The sequence below is a fragment of the Mus musculus genome, chromosome X (assembly GCF_000001635.26).
Source record: "Mus musculus strain C57BL/6J chromosome X, GRCm38.p6 C57BL/6J".
NCBI lineage: Eukaryota > Metazoa > Chordata > Mammalia > Rodentia > Muridae > Mus > Mus musculus.
The window spans coordinates 148,924,282-148,939,788 of NC_000086.7; positions in this window are offsets into that span (position 1 = coordinate 148,924,282).

Sequence of the window (15,507 nt, forward strand, 5' to 3'; positions counted from 1 at the left end):
TTCCTCTAACACCCTTCATGTACACACACACACACACACACACACACACACACACATGTGCACACAACATAAACCCTAAAGAAAATGTAATTTACCTATTTTGGGGTGTCTTTTTGTTATTTTGTCTTTTTTTCCCCAGAGCTGAGGACTGAACCCAGGGCCTTGCTCTTGCTAGAAAAGCACTCTACCAATGAGCTAATAGCATTTGAAATGTAAATGAAGAAAATATATAATTAAAAAAATTTAAAAAAATAAATGAAATTTATAAAGAACCAGGGCCATAAGCATGGCAGGTAATTCTTTACTATTGTGCTCTCTCTCCAGCTCAAATAACATTTAAATACAAATGTCATTTTTTTCCTGACTATGAATATTTGGAGTAAGTAATAATAATCTTGCCATGGATGAATCATCAAAATAAGTTTTGGACCTCAGCTCCCAGCTATACATTCCAAATAGTGACACTGTAATTTTATTTCATTTAAAGGTGTGTATGATGGTACATCTCAGTTATTGATGAGCTCTAGAGTAAATTAGGAGAGCATATGTGCTTCTCGAGGATGGTCTTGTGTATGTCCATTAAGGTAGGAAGAGCCACTCAATATGGGTGACATCATTCCCTGGGCTGTGATTTTACTGTGTGAAAAGGATAAAGTGCATGAATACAAGCTTTCATGCCTGTCCCAAGTTCCCATTGCTCTGATTTCATCACCCTGACACTCTGTAACCTTAAAAGTGAACTACAATACCCCTTTCTTTCTTCCCTAAGTTGCTTTTATCCGGTTGTTTGTTTGTTTGTTTTTGTTTGTTTGTTTGTTTGTTTTGAGACAGAGTTTCTCTGAATGGCTGTGGCTGTCCTGAAACTCACTCTATAGACCAGGCTGGTCTCGAACTCAGAAATCCACCTGCCTCTGCCTCCCAAGTGCTGGGATTAAGGGCATGCAGCACCAAGTGCAGCTTTTTCTATTTTTTTTTTCTTTTTCTTTTTCTTTTTTTTTTAGCACAGTGACATGAATATAAATAAGGAGCCAGTACTTTTAAGAATAACAAAGGAAGTCTTGTCCTCACATTGAGTGGCTTCTCTGAGGATAATTAGATACAGTGTAGTGACATGAGAACAATTCAAGTCTATACTTTCGCACTGTTTCCTTAACAAAATTAACAATGGCTTAAAATTATTTATATTATTGGACTGAAAAATGTAGCGATCATTGAGGCAGTCCTCAAGTTTTTGGTTATCCTGCCTCAGCCTCCAAGATCCACGGAATGTAGATGTGCTTGGCTCTGGCTTGCCCTGCCCTGCCCTGCCCTGCCCTGCCCTGCCCTGCCCTGCCCTGCCCTGCCCTGCCCTAATATCATTTATATGGCCAATTACTTTGAAAGCAAATGTGTATTCTCCCTTTAAAAAATATTATGAATTGTGAAAGATTTGTATGTATTTTCTAATTTTTTTTTTGCTGTCATTGTGTTCCCTTTTATTTGTTCAGCTCTTGAAAAAGGGAGTAACATAGGGTTATTGCCTTTCTTTCTTTCTTTCTTTCTTTCTTTCTTTCTTTCTTTCTTTCTTTCTTTCTTTCTTTCTGCCTTTCCTTCTTTCCTTCCTTCTTCTTTCTTTCTTTCTTTCTTTCTTTCTTTCTTTCTTTCTTTCTTTCTTTCTGTTTTGTTTATTTTATTAAATATTTTCTTTATTTACATTTCAAATGCTATCCAGACAGTTCCCTACACCCTCCCCCACCCTGCTACCCTACCCACCAACTCCCACATCTTGCCCCTGGTGTTCCCCTGTACTGGGGTATATAAAGTTTCCAAGACCTAGGGGCCTCTCTTCCCAATGATGGCCAACTAGGCCATCTGCTACATATGCAGCTAGAGACACGAGCTCTGGGGTACTGTTAAGTTCATACTGTTCTTACACCTATAGGTTTGCAGACCCCTTCAGTTCAATGTGTACCTTCTCTACCTCCTCCATTGGGGGCCTTGTGTTCCATCCTATAGATGACTGTGAGCATCCACTTCTGTATATTTGCCAGGCAATTGCATAGCCTCATAGGAGACAGCTATATCAGGGATCCTTCAGCAAAATCTTGCTGGCATATGTAATAGTGTCTGGGTCTGGTGGCTGATTATGAGATGGATACCCGGGTGGGGCACTCTCTGGATAGTCCATCCTTTCGTGGGGCTCATGTATTCCAGGCTGGCCTCCTGCTTGCTATGACACCAAGGATAACTTTGAACTTTTGGGCTTCCTGCCTCCATCTTCCAAGTGCTGAGGTTATAGGTGCTACAGTCTTTGTGTATGCCAAATAAGCCCTCTACCAAATGAGCTGCATCTTCAGCCCAAAAATATTTCTTCTGGTACAAAATTAATACATCATCATTGGAGAAATTTGAAAAGGCATAAAATGCAAAAATATACATACCCACATATAGCCATTGCATTGTTGAACCTCATGATAGAAAAAGTACAAATTTGTTCCTATTAAAAAATCTTAAAATAATTCTGCACAGTGCTACAACAACTGTAGTGAGACGTTCCACTCATAGTGTGACTTATTGGCAAACTTCACTTACCAATACATTCCTAAGAGTTGAAAAATGTTCTCACTCTCTAAGATTAATTGAAACTTCTATGCTAAGTGAAAGTGGCAAAGAAACCAGCTGCCTTTACTGTTTATGTCGATATTAATATTAATTAGAAAATTAATAATAAATTAATAAATCAAAAACTCGCTAGACCACAATAAGAAAGCTACCAAAAGGCAATATATAAATCATAGCAATCCAATATTGATATTGCACCTTGTTCTAATTTGGTATATGATGTTGTGCTTAAAATATGACTGTAGAGCTGATACTAAAACATGATTGAGTGTGCAGGAGAATCTTTCATGACAAGGAATTATCTGGGAAAAAATGTTGATAGTGCCTTCATATTCAAGAGGAACAAGAAAAAGAAATAAAATGCAGAGTATGGCATCTATCTTACATTTATAGTGGCCCTTTTTTAAATAATGGAAACTATTCTTCATGTGCCTGCTAAATTATGAATAATAGAAATAAGGTACTTTTCTGTATTAATACTGATAATTGAATAATGCATGTAGTCCTTCGGACATTCTCCTGCAAAATACAAAGATTTCAAACTGAAGGGTTTTTTTTCAATTATAAAATTGTTAAAATTGTATTATTTGTGTGTGTGATTACATATTCTCAAGAGTATAAATGCCACTGGGACTCACATGTGGAAATCAAAAGACAGCTTGGCTGACCCAGTTAATCTACCACCATAGTTGGTATCTGAAGACTGAGTTTTTTTAAAGGTTATTTACTTTATGTATATGAGTACACTATTGTTGTCTTCAGACACAACAGAAGAGTGCATTGGATTCCATTACAGATGGTTGTGAGCCACCATGTGTTTGCTGGGAATTGAACTCTGGGAATTGAGCACAGGACCTCTGGAAGACTGATTTCAAGTCTTCAGGTTTGCATGGCAAGTTCTTTTAAGTCCGAGCCATCTCACTGGCACCGTCTCACTGTTCAAAAATACTGTCATAGTTTTGTATGTTGTAGATGATGAGTGTGAGTGAGGGTGCATGGGCATGCCTGGCTCAGGTTCTCTCCTTTCTCTGTAGGCTCTTGGGGATCAAATACAGCTTCTCAGAACGTCAGTTTGTACTGCCAATTACTTTTACCCACCGAGCCTTCTGATGCTCTTGCATCTACCTCCCACTCAAGTTGTGATTACAGGTCTACAAGATCACACCCAGTTTTGCAACTCTGGGGATCCAACCAGGGTTTATGTGTGATAGGAAAACAATCTACCAAGTGCCTCAAATCTCCATCCTCTCTCACCTTGAGTATCATATCTGGGAAACATCAAAATTTTAGACCAGGATTCAGACAAGATAGTATCTTTGGGATGCGGGCAAAGAGTCCTTTCTGGGCAATTTCTGGCTTACAGATGGAGGAGCTATGGCTCAAGCTTGTTGACCTGCATCATGACATCCAACAGCCATCCACAAAACACATCTTCAAAAGCTGTCCTTTACCATTCTGACTTATAAAACAAAAATGTTTGCTCTGTTATGAAAGGGAGGGGAGTAACATATTTGGAATTTAAACCATAATTCAAAGATAATAAAACTAAGTGTTTAAGCAAACCCAGAAGTAATGGGAACTTTTCCTTAACGATGTCATAGCTATTGCCCTATGTCTGTGTTCCAGCAGTTTGGCAGACACCAGCCTGGTACTGACTCCATTTTCTCTAGTAAGGTTATAGTTGGTATCTGCAATCTGTACAGCTCTTCCAGTTTTGTGGCATAATGTTCTCTTATATTTTGGTCCCTAGAGTACTTGGATCCACATTACAATGCATCTATTTCCCACAAATAAAATCTGTTCCTGGGGCAAGAGAGCATCAAACATGAGTGGCATCACTGAGCAAGAAAATGGGTGCCACAAATTTACAATCTGTTCCCAATGACACGCCCATGTACAGTGCACAACTTGTGAGCCGTGTGGCCTCACAGGATGTGGGAGCAGTGAGGAAGGATGAGAAGAACAATACCTCTTACTTGCTGTCTCTACTTTCATCCTTCTTTTCTGGTCACAATCAATTTCTCCATTGTATGTATGCACTTTCCCATTGCTGGGCTGCTAAGCAGTTTCCAGAGAGATTTTACTAAATTATGTTCATAGAGAAGTTCCATGTAGTATATATTTACAACATATGCTTAGCTCATTCTATATGGTAATTTTCTAGAAGAGAGCTAGACCAAATGGTACACGTGTAGAATGCTATATAGTATAATAAATTGCAGCACTGGAAGACTGAACTGTTTAACAGACAGCTCTACTTCTAAAAAGTGTATATTTTCTCATATGTAAATAGACTGAGAATGCAGAATTGCTTGCCATGAGTGATTAAACCTCAGCCACATCACTCACAAGTCACTCCTTATTTGCCTTGAATAACAGAAGTAAGGGAATATAAATTATAGTGTTAAGCACTTCAAAGAGCCAAGCTTTCTTCCATTTGTTAGAATGTGAACAAAGAAACAGTGACTTGCTTCACTATGCTTCTCTCACCTGGACCTAATGTTTCAAGGTTGATCCTCAGAGCAGTATTGACAGCATCAACTGGGAACTTGCAAAATCCCAGGCATCACTTAATAACTCTCAAAGAAGAGACTCCAATTACAGGACCCAGAAACCCACATTTAAAAAAAAACACCCTAATCTCTCAGGTGATACACTGTAATGATTATGATTAGCAACTGAGATTTCTGACTGAGACGGTTGATGTTATAGTCTGTGTGGGGCACTGTGTCCTCCCTCTCTCTCAATGTTTTTAATTCCTATGAAAAAGAATGGTTTTATTTGGAATTATGTTTGTGCATGTGGATATGAGAATGTGGGTACAGAAAGCCACAGAGGCCATGGAGGAGTGTTGAGTTCCTTCGAGCTGGAGTTGCAGGAAGTTGTGAGCTGAGGTGTCAAGTGCTCTTCTGTTCATTTCTACATTCACAGTGGAGTTTGCTTTTGGTTTGATAGGCATTTTTCCCTATGTGTGTCTGTTGGGACTCAAACGTGCTATGAGATCAGAAACTTGGGGCAATCCACCTTCCTCTACCTCATGAGTGCTTACAGCTATGTGATACCATGATCAGCAAGAAAAGTTAGGGGTTTGGTCCTAAAACCTAGAAAAAATGCTGGGCTTAAGAATGAAGTACCTTGTAAGCATCTACTGAGATGATCATCGGATTTTTTAAGTTTGTTTATATAGTGGGTTACTTTGATAAATTTTCCTCTGTTGAACCATCCCTGCATCCTTATTTTTGATTTTTATGGTTGGAAATCTAATAAGGGGTCCAGTGCCCTCTAGGCAAAGGGCTCTAACATCACCAAATGTGTCACATCTCCAGCCTTCCATTGTTTTATACCTGTTGCATAATAAAATGCTTAGCATATAGAAAGTTTTCAATAACTGTTTGTTAAATGCAACTAATGCTCACATAAAAACAGATTTTGGAATACAAATCCAAATATTGTATGATAGAAACAAGAGAGAGAGGCTGGAGCTCAATGGCAAGGTGCTTGCTCAGCATGCTGTGCCACTGAATTTCATGCACAGCACCTCAAAATGGGAGTAACAGGTAAAGTTTGGAGATTCAAATTTGAGTTAAATTGCTTGGATGCCCACATGGGTGAGCCTGGGTAAACTGGATATGGTGGCACACCCCTGAAATCCCAGCATTCTCAAAGTAGAACCTGTAGGGTCAGAAGTTCAAGGCTAACTAGAAAGGTCTAAGGCAGCCTTGGATAAAGGAAAATATGTTTCAATCCAATACATGAATCAATATACACATTACAGACTGGGTGGCTGGTAGTGGTGATGTCCCCCTGTTAACCCAGTACTCTGAAGCAGAGACAGGGAAAGGTCAGTTTCAAGGTAAGCCTCGGCTATATACAAAGCTCTAATTCAAAATAAACAAATAAGCTAACAATACATACATACACACACACACACACACACACACACTCACACACACACACACACACACACACACACACACACACACACAGGGGAAAAGGGAACACGAAAGAGGGGAATGGGCAAACACAAAAATCACCAAAGTGTTGGGCTAAGGTGATAGGAAATTTATACTTTTCCATATTCACTTTTTCTATATTTTACACATTTTAAAAGAATCATATTTTACTTACATTGTAAAAGGAGCAATCATTTTTATGGGTAAAATTATGTTGAATCTGGCTTTCACCTCTGAGGCTGTGTGGGTTTTTGGTTTTGTTGTGTCTGAAAGGGTGCCCTCCTCCATGACAGCCAGCAGAAGGCAGCATTCAACGTCCAAAAAAAAAAAAAAATTAGCCTGGCCCTAACTTAGATGAACTGCTTTTTAAGATAATTATAATAGAGTCTGGGAGCGGTGCATGTTGCTTGATTTTTGTTGTTACTAATATTGTAAGATGGCAGAGTGCTTGCTACCCATCAGTGAGGTCTTTGATTCGGTCCCAGCTCTGAAGAAAAACACATGTACTTGAAAACTTGTTTTTGAACCTCAATATTGTTTATCTGGGCCCACTTTGCTCTTCCAAAGACTACATTGCCTTTACTGAAGGCAAGCTACATCAAATGACATACCAGGTGAATATTATAAGTCGTCCTGTGAAGGAGCAGTGTCATCTGCAATACAACTGTATTTGGAAATGTCATCTTCTTACTGAGCTTAGCTGTCTGCTCCCTGTGGAGTGGAAACTCTACAAACATTTTAAAGCTACACCTGTGTGTCCCACCAAAGGTGCTGGTGACTGAACACATGACTCACACATCATACATGGGTAAGTTCTCCCATCTACCACCAAGCTTCAGGTTTGTCAGCCATCTTTCCACACACACATTAAGCATTTGAAATTAGACACTACTGATATTAGATGATAGCAACGTTCAGAAGAACGTCCAGAGGATTTTGAGGATCTTCTGTCCTCAAGTAATCGATTACAGACTTCAAATTACAGAAAAAGCTAGAATGGCTGATCAAGAAAAAACAAAAAAACAAAACAAAACAAACAAACAAACAAACAAAAAAACCGTATTTCCAAGGCAGGAGTTGGGGTGGAGGAAAAAGATAAGATGGAAAACCACTCTGCCATAAAGGACCTGGGTACTTCTGGCTCACAGCCTCAGATCATGGCTTATCTTAATGGGGCCCTGGGTGCAACTTGGATCCTTACACTTACTGGCAAGTATTTGGCCAACTGAGCCATTTCCCCAAATCTTGTTGTCTTTTCTATACATCCTAAAGGTGCTAGAGACAAAAGAAAATTGAGATAATTTTTACTCCCTAAATTTGAGCCAAACTATGAATATACTTTTTTTTTCCAGTGTCAGTCTCAGTCTGTGGTAGGCGTCAAGAGTGGACCTGCCTGACTTCCCATTTAGAGTAATAGAGAGTAGCTTCAATGACAAGTGGTCCCATGTACATCAATAAGTTTCTCCACTGCTCACACTCTACAGCTCAGTTGGACACTGCTCAACTGAGCTGCACATATATTCTCCCTCTACAACCCATGATAAAGGAAGTGGATGCTCTCTGGAACATTCCAACTCCACTGCAGAGACCCAGAACAGAGTAACAATCACTAGTCTGTACAATTCCTGAGTGCATATCAAGTGACCTCTTTTGTGAAGCTAGACTCCAGAAAATCAAATAACCCCATTTAAAAATGAGGTACAGAGCTAAACAAAGAATTCTCAACTGAGGAATACCGAAGGACTGAGAGCACCTGAAAAAATGTTCAACATAATTAAGCATCAGGGAAATGCAAATCAAAAGAAACAAGATTTGATTGAGCTCTTCACTAAAGTCTTATAGAATTCTCTACTAAAACCATCTGGCCCTGGGCTTTTATTGGTTGGGAGGTTTTTAATGACTGCTTCTATTTCCTTGGGGAATTATGGAACTGTTTAGATGGTTTAACTAACCCTTTTTATTATAGAATATTTTCTTTATTTACATTTCAAATGTTATCCCCTTTGAGTGCCCCCCCTTTCCGGAAACCCCCTATCCCATCCTCCCTGTCCCTACTTCTATGAGGGTGTTCCTACACCCACTCCTAACTCCCTGACCTAAAATTCCCCTACAATGGAGGATATATTCACAGGACCAAGGTCCTCTCCTCCTACTGGTGCCTGAGAAGGCCATCCTCTGCTACATATGCAGCTGGAGCCATGGGTCCCTTCATGTGTTTCTGTGTTTGGTAGCTTAGTCGGGTTACCTAATCTTGATTTAACTTTGGTACATGGTATCTGTCTAGAAAACCAGCCATTTCATTCAGATTTTCCAGTTTTGTCAAGTACATGCTTTTGAATGAATTTTTAATTTCCTCATTTTCTGTTGTTATGCCTCCCATTTCATTTCTGATTTTGTTAATTTGGATACTGCTTCAGTGCCTTTTAGTGAGTTTGATTAAGGATTTATCTATCATGTTGATTTTATAAAAAAAATTAATTACAAACAAAAAACAAATCACCCAGCTCTTGATTTTCCTGAGTATTTGTTTTGTTCTCTTTGTGTCTAATTGATTTTTTCAACCCTGAGTTTGACTATTTTTTGCCATCTAAACCTATTGCATGTTTTTGCTTCTTTTTATTCTAGAGCTTTCAGGAAAAGTCTCTCTTTTTAATTTTTTTTTATTTTTTGATTTTTATTTATTCATTTTTATTAGATATTTTCTCTTTTTAATATTTTTATTAGGTATTTTCCTCATTTACATTTCCAATGCAGTCCCAAAAGTCCCCCATACCCTCCCCGCCCCCCCCCCACTACCCTTCCAAACCACTCCTACATTTTGGCCCTGGCCTTCCCCTGTACTGGGGCATATAAAGTTTGTAAGTCCAATAAGCCTCTCTTTCCGGTGATGGCTAACTAGGCCATCTTTTGATACATATGCAGCTAGAGTCAAGAGTTCCAGGGTACTGGTTAGTTCATAATGTTGTTCCACCTAGAGGGTTGCAGATCCCTTTAGCTCCTTGGGTACTTTCTCTAGCTCCACCATTGTGGGCCCTGTGATCCATCCAATAGCTGACTGTGAGCATCCACTTTTGTGTTTGCTAGGCCGCGGCATAGTCTCACAAGAGACAGCTATATCTGGGTCCTTTCGGCAAAATCTTGCTACTGTATGCAGTGGTGTCAGCGTTTGGAGGCTGATTATGTGGTGGATACCCAGATGTGGCAGTGTCTAGATGGTCTTTCCTTTCATCACAGCTCCAAACTTTGTCTCTGTAACTCCTATCATGGGTGTTTTGTTCCCAATTCTAAGAAGGGGCAAAGTGAGAGTTTGAGAGCAAAGAAAACTTATCCTATTACAATGTAATGACCTTTCAGTTGAAATTGTGCTGCATTTGTTCATGTGTTTGTGTATTCATTACTTTGTTTATTCACCTCTTGATTTTTTATGTGAAACTTCATAGTGTAGGGCCAACCTGTCCTGAAACAATACTGTAGTCAAAAGGCTGTCCTAAAATCCAGTATTTACTGAGCCTGGCCTCCAATGCAATCCTTCTGCTTCTGCAGTTTAAGACATGAAATTGTAGATAAAATCTGCAGGTGATGATCATTCAGGGATGTGATATTTTCATTTGTTTGGTTTGGCTTTTAAGAAAGTGTTTCCTTTAAAGCCTGCTGGCTGGAGACACCCATTGTGGTTGAGGATGACAGTAAATCCCCCCTACTTCTGCTTTTAACAGTGCTGGGATTTTGCATATACACAGTCCTACCTGGAGTACTCTTCAAAATAGACAAGCTGATTTTTAAAAACTACAATACCATGCTCATGTAATACACTGGAACATTAAATGACTGCTGGCTAGGCTGAGTTCTAGGACATAGTGCATGCTTGCAAGCATGAGAATCTGAGTTTGATGCCCGGGATAATGTACTGGAAACCTAATAATATCCTCGAATATGTGTAGGTAAGAAAATGTAATGAGGGTAGGTCAAGATGATAAGAGTTATTTACATGGCCTCTTAAGCTACAGCATAAGTTCATGACCAGATAGAAATACTTCAAAAATGTAGATAAAACATGTACTTCAAATGTATAATTTCCTTCCAATTTGAATGGGAAGTACATAAGTTTAAAAATTCTTTCGGATTTGGGCTTAGTTGCCCTTTCCAATTATAAAACCATAGTCTGCATTCTATCCTTCTCTAGGAACCCCTGAGTCATATTCTGATAGAACCTTGTGGGGAAACCCCCACTCAATTCCCGATTAGGCGTGCACCCAAAGAATCATGAATAGACTGACCTGATGTAATTACACGAGGTAGTTTAATTACGGAGCTCTGGACCAACATGCATCACACACAGGAGATAATGGATGTCGGCCATGAGGTTTGAAAGCTAGGGGTGGTTATGGGTTAAGGGGCTTAGGGGTGTGGAATTCAGCATAGGACACACTATTGCCTTATTCAAACATCAGCAAAAAATTACATGTATGGTTTGTTTTTCTTTTTCTTTTTCTCAGCCCCAGGCTCACAAACAACCAGCAATTTCTGAGTACTTTATATGACTTACAGGTCTTGAAATTTCATCTTTCTTTCATTCCCCTCTTCTTCTACTAAGTAATTCTAATCTTAGAATTTCAGAAGTCTATTTCTCTATGTGGAGAATAGAAATCATATTCTTTTTCTATCTTAACTATAGGTTGGTACTGATGCTGGAGGACCATAAGTTGTAACAAAAATAGAATATGAAGGAATAGTAAAGAGAACTTGGCAGGGGCCCTTCTAGCGAGGCTTGAGGGTCTGTGCATGATGTAGATATACATAGATCAGATCTCTGGCTAGAACTGGTGAGATGTCTTTGGGGAACCCGGCTCATTTGCTGTAGCCAGTTGTGACCAGACTACTTTCTGCACCACCTTTTAAGTTATCATACAGATAATTATTATAACAACATAGGTTTAAACACATCATTTAAGACAGTGATGGGCATGGAAGTCCCATAAAGGATCTCAAAAAGAGTAAGGCTGAATCAAGATGGAGTATTTCGAGTTCCAAATAGGGCAAGGGGAAGGAGCACCACGTCTGTGCCAGTCTCCATGATTAATTTTGTCAAGAACTCTTTTAGAGTTCTATTCATTCTTTCTATCTGTCCTGAGCTCTGAGGTCTGTACACACAATGTAATTTTCATTTGACCTCTAAATACTTGGCCACATCCTGACTTACCTGGGCAACAAAGACAGGGCCATTATCTGACACTATTGCTTTTGGCACTTCGAACCTTGGAAAATTTTTCTTTAATAATCTTGATGACTATCTGAACAGTCTCATTTTTACAGGGAAAAGCTTCTATCCATCTTGAGAATGTTCACAAAAACCAGAAGGTATTCATACACATATTTTTCTCAGTAAAGTCTACCTCTCAGTAGATGTCGGGTCTGTCTTCCCATGGTAGGACTAGTTTTCTTTCTCCAGTTTCTACTATTCTATACAGGGTTTCTTTTACCAGTCTTAATTTGTCTATAACTTGATAGTCTTCAGACTGCCAGGATCACTGCTCTTTGGCATACCTGTTTGGTGGTTTGATCTGCCATCTGATTTCTTTTAGCCACAGCAACTTACGCCTTTCTCTGCAGATGTCAACAGCCCTCTTTGTCTGTATATTGCTCTGTACAGTGGCAAAAGCATACCTGCTGTCAGTGTAGACTCCTCCTCTTTTACCATTTATAGAGCTTGTATCAAAGCCACAAGTTCAGCTTTCTGTCTACTACTGAGCTGTTGTCCCCACCTTCTGCTTACCTTCAACCTCGAGGCTACTGCCATCCATGTACCAGCTCAAACTCTCAGGCCAAGGCTGATCTGATCCTTCAGATCATTTCGAGTATCAGTTTCTTTTGCCAGAATGTCATCACAGTGATGAGTAGGTGAAGTCTCAGCCAGTAGGGTAGTGAAGGTCACTCGTTCAGTCAACAAAAAGCACTGATAATGTGTCCGTCATTCAGGAGAACGGTTGGATAATGTTTTCAAGAAGTCAGCCATCAGTCAGGGGGGCTGAACCACACTTTCTAGGGCATGTGCCAAGTTTTGTCTCAGAGTCAATTTATCTGCATCTTTGACCAGAAGCCACTATGTGCAGACAAGCAGGTCATTCTACAGCCACCGGGTCTAATTTCTTACAAGTATGCCACAGGTCTTTTCCAGTGTCCCAATCTCTGAGTAAGAACCTCTTTAGCAATACCTTTGTTCTCAGTCACATCTAGGAGTCCCAAAGCTGGGAACAACTTTAAGTCAGTCTTAATGGCATCCAAGGCCTGTTGTTCCTTATTTCTCTATATGAAGGGCTGTTTATCTCTTTAATTCAGCAAAACCTGAAATCCACAATCTGCAAAAGCCTGCAGTGCCCAGGAACTTTTCTAACTTGTTTTGCACTGGTCGGTGGGGGAATATGAAACACAGTCTGTATTCTAGCTGCTTCCACAGGTAGGCCACCGGCCTCTTCTAAGGACTCAGCTTCTGTGTTAGCACCCCTTTTGCTATCTCTTTACTTTTAGCCACGAACAGGTGAAGGGTTTGGACATGAGGGGGGCTCCTCTTCTTTTTGTTGGGGCAGTCTCTCACCCAGTGCCATTTTCTTTACAGTAAACACATTGATCTTTAGCCAAAAGCTTTCTTTTGTTGCCAGGTACTATCTAAGTTTTCTATTTTCCCTGACTTTTGTGGCCAGAATTTCATTTCTCTTTTCTCTTTTTAATTCTCTGGCTTCCTGTTTCTTACAGATCATTTCTAAGTGCTAGCATTATTAGAATGTGCCACTTTGCTAGGTTCTAATCTTTGTCATTTACCTCTCTTTGCTCCTGTTTCCTAACTGTAACGGAGATCTCATATAATGTTTTCTCTCTCTCTCTCTCTCTCTCTCTCTCTATATATATATATATATATATATATATATATATATATCTTTTGTTCCTCCTCTTTGTCTTTGTTTCCTTTGGATGTTATCTAATTATCACATCTTTATCCTGTCACTTATCTTCTTTCATAGTTCTCTTCTACCCTGGTTAATCTTTCTGTCTCACAGCACATCTCTGATTCTGTCTCTGGTCTCTGTCTTTGTCAGCCTCATGTTTCCTTAACTCTTCTTCTTGTCTGACTCTTATTTACTGGTTCTTCCTCTGAATATTTATTCCTTTAGAGTATCTCTCTCATCTCAGACTTTTCTAATCTCCTTCATCTCTATTTTTACTTTTCTTCACTGTTAAGCTCTCTATTTACCACTGTCATCCATCTCTCCTGAGTATGCTGAAGCTTTGCTCTTAGCTCACTTCTTTGCAGACCTCTATCCTTCCTTCGTTTCTCTTCCTCTGCACTTTCTTACCGACTTACCCTGTCCTTCTCTTAACTTCTGTAACTTCCTATTAGCTTGGTCAGATTGTTGGGTCACTTTTTAGTCCTATAGAGATGAGACCCCCATCAGAGCCTGGCAGTTAGATTCGCAGGTGCTCCTTACCTTGAACAGAAACCCCAAGTGGGCAGATTCCTCCCTCACTGGAGCTTGGAACAGACTCACTGCCAGCAGCTCAGGGCGGGGATTCCCTAGAAGAGAAAACATGTAGGGCAGGGAAGGGAGCACAGCTCTCACAGCTGGCTGTACCGGGCCACCAATATCTCAAAGTGAAAGCACTTTTTCTTTTAACAAGAGACTGGATACAGGGGACAGGGGAATGAGAAGCAGCCAGGGAACCCGTGGCGCACTTGGCCGGCCACTCCCACAGCCTCCTCTATCTCCCCTTCAGCAGCCACAATATCCAGGGCCACTGACTTCTCAGGGACCACCCCTCTTTTTCTCCGAGTTTCCTGATCTTATTTCTCCCTAGGCTCCAGGTCCATGGGCAGGACCACAGTGACCTGCTGGCTGCTCCCTGGAGTTGGAGTGGGAGGCAGGGCAGCTGAGGATCTGAAAGGAAGTGGTCAGCATAGGTATCTGACAGGATTCTTAGGCTTATTTCAGAGGGCATAACTCAAAAACAGTCGTCAGTTGTTAGTCCAAGTCTGAACACAAAGAGACACACAAGACACACACAGAAACCGTTTTCAAGCAACCACCATAGAATCACAGTACCACAGAAATGACAAACACAAGCAAGACCAATACAGGGCGTCTCACACTCGGTTTCCAGAGATAGCCTGACACTATCTGTTCCAGGCATATACTGAACCCTAGCTGCTGCTGGGTTGAGAAGGACTGTTTCAGATCCAACTTCCCAGCTTGACACCAGAGCATCAACCAGCGTTTTGGCATGTCTCACTGTCACTGCAACCAACCCAAATGGGCCTCTCTCCATGGGAAGGCCCCCAGAACCTGAGACTGGCCTAAAAGAAAACCAAGATAATTAGTCAACCCCTTGGGACCAAAACCAGACTTGAAACCAGACAAAACAAAAGCAAAACAGAATCAGAAGGTGGTATAATGGAGGACACACAAGTGAACAAATCAGACAGACATACAAACACAAACATACAAACAGACCGGCAGGAAGGGATTCCACTTTACCTCCTATGTACAGTGTCCATGTCCCATGACAAAAACCACAAACAAAAACAAAACAGCAACAAAGAAAAAACACCAATATATCTAAGCACACTTGTCCATGCCTGGACTTGTACAACCAGCCAAACCTGACTTCCTGACGGGGGTCAGATTCCACATCGACTCCATTTCTGGCAGAAAAAGCACCTTATTTTTCATACTCTGCCAGATGACAGTCAGACCTTTCTAACTGTCCCTCACCCTGGGCACTTCCTCCAGGGTCACCCTTGGAATGTCTTCCAAGGATGCAGCCTAAGGAGCCTTAGAATGTCTTCCTCCTGCAGCCACTAGGCCCTCACAGTCCACAGTGGCAGCTGCCAGAATACAGAACACCAGAACTGAAAAACCAAGACACAAGGTGGGACTCAAACCCACAATCTCAACTGAAAAAC